This window comes from Rutidosis leptorrhynchoides, chromosome 4 (genome assembly GCF_046630445.1).
Source record: "Rutidosis leptorrhynchoides isolate AG116_Rl617_1_P2 chromosome 4, CSIRO_AGI_Rlap_v1, whole genome shotgun sequence".
Classification (NCBI taxonomy): domain Eukaryota; kingdom Viridiplantae; phylum Streptophyta; class Magnoliopsida; order Asterales; family Asteraceae; genus Rutidosis; species Rutidosis leptorrhynchoides.
In genome coordinates, this window is record NC_092336.1 from 349,655,389 (window position 1) to 349,663,273 (window position 7,885).

Sequence of the window (7,885 nt, forward strand, 5' to 3'; positions counted from 1 at the left end):
TGTTTTTAGTTCTCCCGTGTCTTTATATTGCTATATGCATCGATATATATGGTTTGTAATTTTTGGGTTGTTGTTGGGTTTTATATCTTCCCTTATATTTCGATGTCCTTGCTTCTGTCTTCTATAATCATTGTCATCTCCAATTAATGCTCTCTTTTATTTGCTGCGATTTATATCCCAATTTCTGTTTTGGAGTTTTGTCCTTTCGTTTCTTCTTCATGCGAGTAAGTACCGCTTATAATGGTCCATAATTCGTAGATAAAAATTTCGGAATAAACATTGTTAATATTCTAAGAAGGAAATCGTAATGGCACGATCTTGATTTGTCAAATTATCAGAATACCTCGGAAAAGATCGAATCATCAAGAAAATATTTTCTTAATATTTTTAGAGGTTAAGTAGAATACATGAGTCGTATAACATGGCACATGATGATGTTATGATCTGTGAATCATCATGTTCCATTTAAAAACTCAGCATGACTTACTGTAATATAATCACGTTGATCAAGTGTCATTATATTATACTAACTCATGCTTCAGCTCCCAACACTACTTCAAAAGTATTCCTATTTTAAACTCGAATGTTTCAGAATTTAGAAACAAAAATAGCTTCTTTTATGATGTAATACAGATAACGCGAAGAGGTAAATGATTTTAGATAAGAATAATTATGAAAATATCTTCAGAAATATGGAGGATATTTATAATGAAAGATACGATGATATCTTAGAATTCTAATATCAGAGGATGATGAAGAATATTGTCCGCAGGAGTTTAGAGTCAGGAGCAAGGTATTCGTTAATGACTTCAGCAGGTACTGAATCATTTGGATTCTTTGAAGTCAGGTTCAGTCTTTGTGATTTGTCTACAGCCTCCTTCATACTTTGCTCAATCCGGTTTCCAGTTCCAAGACTTCTCTTTTTCTGCGCTGTGCCAGCACACTTATTTATAATCATCAAACTTTTACTGTTAAAGTCGTTTATAGTTTTTGCTGCTTCATCAGCATTTTTCCATTTTCGGAGAACCAATTCGTAGTTCGGAGTGTTTTTCAGAAACTTCACATTCAAATTAAGTCCAGAAGATAGACGTTATATATACACATATAACTGTTGGTGTAGACATACTGCGAGATTTCAAAATACTTATTGCTAATTCCTGATGATTCGTATGGAAATTCTCTTTACAAGATGCGAATGATTAAATGATGGGGTTTCGGTAAATATAATGATTCTTCGGAAGGTCAAAGATCAGTGAAGTTGTGAATAAGTTTATTACTAATGTGGTGGAACATGAAAGGTTCTCTGGTAATAAAAGGGTAATCATATTTATCAAGATTATGATAAGACTACTCTGAATGAAAAATCGAAGTTGTCTTGCTGGAGCTGTGATAGAATTTGTTACTTTGAAAAGGAATTGCAAAGTTATTTTTGCTAATAAATGCCAAAGGATCTAACATAGATATGTGTTGAATTATGACTTTGGTTTCGAGAGCTTTTTAAGTACATAACTGTGGGTAATATGTGGTTGGATCATCATCTCGATTGCTCATTATTTGAAATGTCTTCAGAAATTTTTCGAAGGGCTTGAACACAGATTGTAATCGTTAATATACATTTGATGTTCTAACACAGTTTTGAAGTCAAAGTATAGCTCTGAAAGATGTAGGAATCTAAAAGTGATGGTACCGGTTATATCTCGAATTGAATTCTGAGGTTTCAAAATCAGAATATGTAATTGAGTTTGAATGAGTATGGTTGTTTTGATTTCTATGAAAGAATGTATATTATTGTGAAAGTAGGAAGTATAGTTGATAATTTGCTTAATCAGATTCGAAGAATGTAACATATTAATTGTGAATTTATATATCTATCGGGTATTACCTACCCGTTAAAAAAAAATTTCACAATTAATATTTTGTACAAAAGAATTTTTATTACAGTCTTTATGAAAATATATATGTATATATTCTCTTCAGATGTAACATAGATTTTAATGAGTTAATACTAAATTAAACTCATTCAATATACGGTTGGAACTAGAATTGAATAATCCCTTAAAGGCTTTAGAGATTACATAAGTATTTCTTCAATAATATTGAAATTATGAATCAATACTTCGTTATTTGTTGAGGTGTGATGTTGGTTTTCATTAAATTCTTGTGAACTTCGCAAAGTACGAATGATGTTATCTGAAAAGTTTCGGGTACATCGATGATGAAAGTGTAAAATCAAATATATACTTGATTTATTATGAATTGGAATTTGTTGAATTGAGACAGAGATTGTAGTTAACGATGGTTAAGTTGCGGCGAAGGACGTACATTATTGCATATTTGTAATATGAATTAACCGAGTAGTTAAGATTCACACACAATAGCTTAGCACCGAAAGATTTATTTTTATTTTAATATATATATATATATATATATATATATATATATATATATATATATATATATATATATATATATATATATATATATATAATATACATATAATTTCTTCAGAGGGAATGAGTTAATTCTTCATAACTCGTTGATAAAATATACGCGTTATTGATTCGTAATGATGTCCACAGTGATTCTTGAACTGACGGAGTTTGTGATGTTATAGGTGTTGCAGATTCTGATGCTGACTGCACTGACGATGCTGGTGACGCTGACGGTACTGTTGATGCTGTTGGTAAAACAAGTTTAGCTTGTTAACCACACACCATTTTTGTCAGGGTTTCTACTCTTCCTTCTATCATTTTGGTTCGCTTAACTGATTTATGATTAGGGCTAGATTAGATAATCTCTAAGACTTTAGAGATTACATAATCGCCGCGGAATGTTTCTCCAATGAAGTTATGAATTAATACTTCGTCAGTTATTGTTGTTGGTACTCCTTGGTATCTATGGTGCGTATGACGTTGATGCTCGTGGGACAGATTGTGAAGTTGAGGTTTACAACGCGGTTGTGGTTGGAGGTGGTAATGGTACTGTTGGCGTTGATGATGGTGGTACTGGTTATGCTGCTGGTGCGGCTGCTGGTGTTTGTAATCTTTGCACCATATTCTCCAAAGCCACTACCCGAGCGCGAAGCTCGTTGACTTCTTCTATTATACAGAGGTGATTGTCGGTTCGGACGAGTGGATAAATAAAATCTAGAATTTGATTTAGTATATAATCGTGACGAGATACTCTGGAAATGAGAGAGAAAATGGTGTTTCAGATTGGTTCGCCGGTAAGTGCTTCAGGTTCTTCGTTAAGAGGGCAATGGGGTGGATGGAAGGGATCACCTTCTTCTTGTCTCCAATGATTGAGGAGGCTACGAACCCATCCCCAATTCATCCAGAATAGATGATGGCTGATTGGCTGATCCATTCCGGTCACACTGCTTTCAGAGCTGGGGTGGGATTCCATTTCGGAATCCGAGGAACTTGAATTAATGATGAATTCCATTTCGTACGATTGAATAAGGATTTTTCGATATGAAATGATTTTCGGTTATTGGATGGTATTCTAATTACATAGAATATCCATAGATATAGAACAAAAGATTTCATAGATTACGGAAGAATTTGCGGGATATGTCAGGTAAAGTTTAAAGTAACAGATACGATAAGATATGATTTAGAAGATACGCTAAGATATGAATTTTGTCTATACACTACTCATGCAATTAATGTAGCAAGACGTGTCTAGACTAGTAATGATAAGCAGGTAATTTCCTAAGAATGATAAGCAGATGATTTCTGACTAAAAATGATAAGCAAAACTTTTGACATGCAGACACGGTCGAAGTCCAGACTCACTAATGCATCCTAACGACTTATCAGTTAGACATAATAATGCAGACCTGGTTCGCTAAGACCACCGCTCTGATACCAACTGAAAGGACCCGTTCATATACATTATAAACGATTCATATTAGTTGATTTCATCGCGAGGTATTTGACCTCTATATGATACATTTTACAAACATTGCATTCGTTTCTAAAAGATAAACTTTCTTTACAACGAAAGTTGACGGCATGCATATCATTTCATAATACATCCAACTATAATTGACTTAATAATAATATTGATGAATTTCAACGACTCGAATGCAACGTCTTTCAAAATATGCCATGAATGACTCCAAGTAATATCCCTAAAATGAGCAAATGCACAGCGGAAGATTTCTTTAACACCTGAGAATAAACATGCTTTAAAGTGTCAACCAAAAGGTTGGTGAGTTCATAGGTTTAATTTCTATATAATAATCATAATATTTAATAAGCCACAAGATTTCATTTAATTAAATGTGCAGGATCATTACAACTGCAAAAATCATTCATACGATGAATCGCCTGGTAACCCGCCTTAACATAGAGCGCTTAAGATATCTGGCATCATACATTCCACTATTCAAATGTATGACAAGAACCCTTCGAAGTACTAAAGTATTTTCACTATTCGAAAATGGGGGTGGTTGGTGCCCGTAGATCTACCTTTAGGATTCGCGTCAATTAGTGTTTTTCACTAATTCTTAGGGTACCAAGCATAATAATAATAAGTACATATATCCGGTAAAACAAAACAATCGTAGAATGTAGTTTCATGAACTTGTGCTTATTTTGTAAAACATTTATAAAAGCAGTGCATGTATTCTCAGTACCAAAAATATATATTGCAAAAGCATTTAAAAAGGGAGCAAATGAAACTCACCATAGTGTATTTCATAGTAAAAATACATATAACGTAAAGGTTGGCCTCGGATTCACGAACCTAAATTAATTATATATATTTATGTGTTGGTCAATATTTGTCTAACAAATTAGGTCAAGTCATAGTGTATCACAATCCTAAGGCTCGAGAATAATATGTAAAGGTCAACAAAAGTCAATTTGACTCAAAATAATTTCCAAAATCTATACATGATTAATATATAGTTTAAATATCGTCGTTTTATATTTTTAAATATTTTTAAAAGATTTATTAGAGTAAATAATATAATTAATTTATTAATAAATAAAATTTTATATTAAAATTTATATAATAAAATATACTTTTATATATATTAAGTAATAAAATTTATAGAGTTCATTTAATATCATAAAGATAATATGATAGTTATTATTAAAGTAATTTTATTACACGTAGTAAAATATGTTTGTATCACATATTTATTTGATAAAATAATATCTATAATAATAGTAAGTAAAAGTTATATTATTTTGTAATAATAATTATTATTATTCTATTAATAAAAATATCAATATTTATAATTACTAAAAATGACACTATGATAAAATGATAATTCTAATTATGATAACTTTAATATTTACGATACTTTTTAATATTAACTTTAAAATAATAATTCTATTTAAAATGATAATAATAATCATATTTTATAATAACAATGACATTTCTATTAAGATGATAATTTTTGTTAAAATGATAGTTTTTAATACTAACGATACTTTTAATAATAATAGTAATGATAAAAATAATAAGAACGATAATTTTATCTAAATCAATATCTTATAATATTTTAATTTCATCATGATACTCATACTCATTATTTCCTAATCGTTTCGTTTAATAGCTTTTAATCGTCTTTTATATCGTGTTTATAATAATGATAATAATAGTAATCAAAATAATTAGGTGTTACTAATATTAGTTTTAATTACAATAATACTAATAATGATAATTACTATGATATTATTAACGATAATACTAATAACTATTTTAATGATAATAATTAATAATAATAATAATAACAATAACAATAACCATTTTTAAATAATGATATATATATATATATATATATATATATATATATATATAATGATAATAATAATAATAATAATAATAATAATAATAATAATAATAATAATAATAATAATTAGATAATAATAATAACTTCTAATTATAACTTTAACGATAATAACGATAGTAATAATAATAAAAATAACAATTTTTAATGATAATTCCTTTTATTGATAATGATAATAGCAATAATAATATAAAACTAGAATGATGATAATAACGACGATAATAATAATCATTTTTAATAATAATACAAAAATTCAATTGACTATAACTTCAAATCCGTTCATCGAAACCATTCGATATCTAAATGAAAAGTTCTGAATTTTTGCTAGCTTTCCAACGACATTGATATGTTATACCTTATCTCAACCGCATACGTAACTAATTCATGATTCAACATATCCTATCTAATGGCAATATCAAAAGTACAAGCATGCATAATCCTATATTCTCGAGCACTAGTCAGGGATACACTATTAATATATAAAAATTAAATTATGAGTACTCACGTATCAATATTGAGATTCAATATTGCAGGAAAAGTACGTAGACGCAACGAAGATGATAAACACTAGTTTGACTTACGAGCAATACTCCCGAACCATACCCATAACCTCCATAGCTATAACCCATAATTTCCTTAGCTCTATCCCGCTCGAAAAACAATTTTGAAATCACACGGACAGCACTCCTTCGTAATATTTTATGTATACTAATAATATCTTGAAATAATATGGAGTAAATACATATATGTAAATCGATTGAGAGAGTTTAGAGAAAATATTTTCAAATTTCTATGAAAAAATGTAACCTATTGAATTCTATTTATAATAGATTTTTGAATTATTAAAGTGAATTATTAAAGTATGAATTATTAAAGTGAATTATTAAAGTATGAATTATTAAAGTGAATTATTAAAGTATGAATTATTAAAGTGAATTATTAAAGTTAAAGTAAAGTAAAAATAAAGTAAAGATAAAATTTAAGTATAGTAAAAGTATAAAACTATATACGTATAATACGCGTATAAATATATATAATATTAATTTAAATCATTATATATACTAATAAAATTAAATATAAATATCGTTATCTTTATCATACTGGTTAAGTAATGAGTTGTCAAAAGTAGTTCTAGATATTTATAAAAGTTATATACGTTTTAATAATAAAGTTCTTTTTAAACTGAAAACGTTTTTGTACGTTTGAAACTAAACAAATAAATATGATAATTTTGTTTTCCAAAACTAAATATATTTAAGAATTATTTTGATTAAAGGTTAAAATAATGGAAATCGTTATATCATAAAATATTTTAGAAAAGTAGAGTCATATATATTCATAATAGGTTTCAAGTTTCTAAATTACAGTCTGTTGGTGAAGCATGGGATAAAGTCCAAAGGTTAAATAAACGTATGAAATCATCTTAATGAAAAATGTCGAGTTACTTAACTTGTCGATATCCAACATCTAAGTTATTTACACTCCACATTCTTACTTATAAATCACTTTACCATTTTCCGAATGTTGTCAAAAATAATAGATTTCTTAAATCACAGTGGACCTCATAACATAGACCCGTAATCATATCACAATGTATCTGATAAATCAGCCATTTGATATTATCTTCTAATTCTGTTGATAACTATTAGAATATATTTTGAAACAAATACGTTTATATAAAGTATTATACGCCTAATACTTTGTTAATGTTTTCAAGTTATAATATATACACATATACATATATAATCATGTTCGTTCAATTTAATGGTTCGTGAATCGTTGGAACTTGGTCGAGGTTTAAATGAATGTATGGACACAGTTTAAAATTCTTGAGATTCAACTTAACAAAGTTTTCTTATCGTGTCAGAATAATATAAAGATAAAGTTTAAATTTGGTTGGAAATTTCCGGGTTGTCACAGTCTGGTCTAGACTCACTAATGTAACCAAATTCCCTATAACCAATGCTCTGATACCAAATGTGACGCCCCGTACAAAACCATCGTGTACGATTCGTCAACAACAGGATCTTTACACGGTCAAAAACTATATACTGTTTGAAAACTAGTTTTGCATTCATA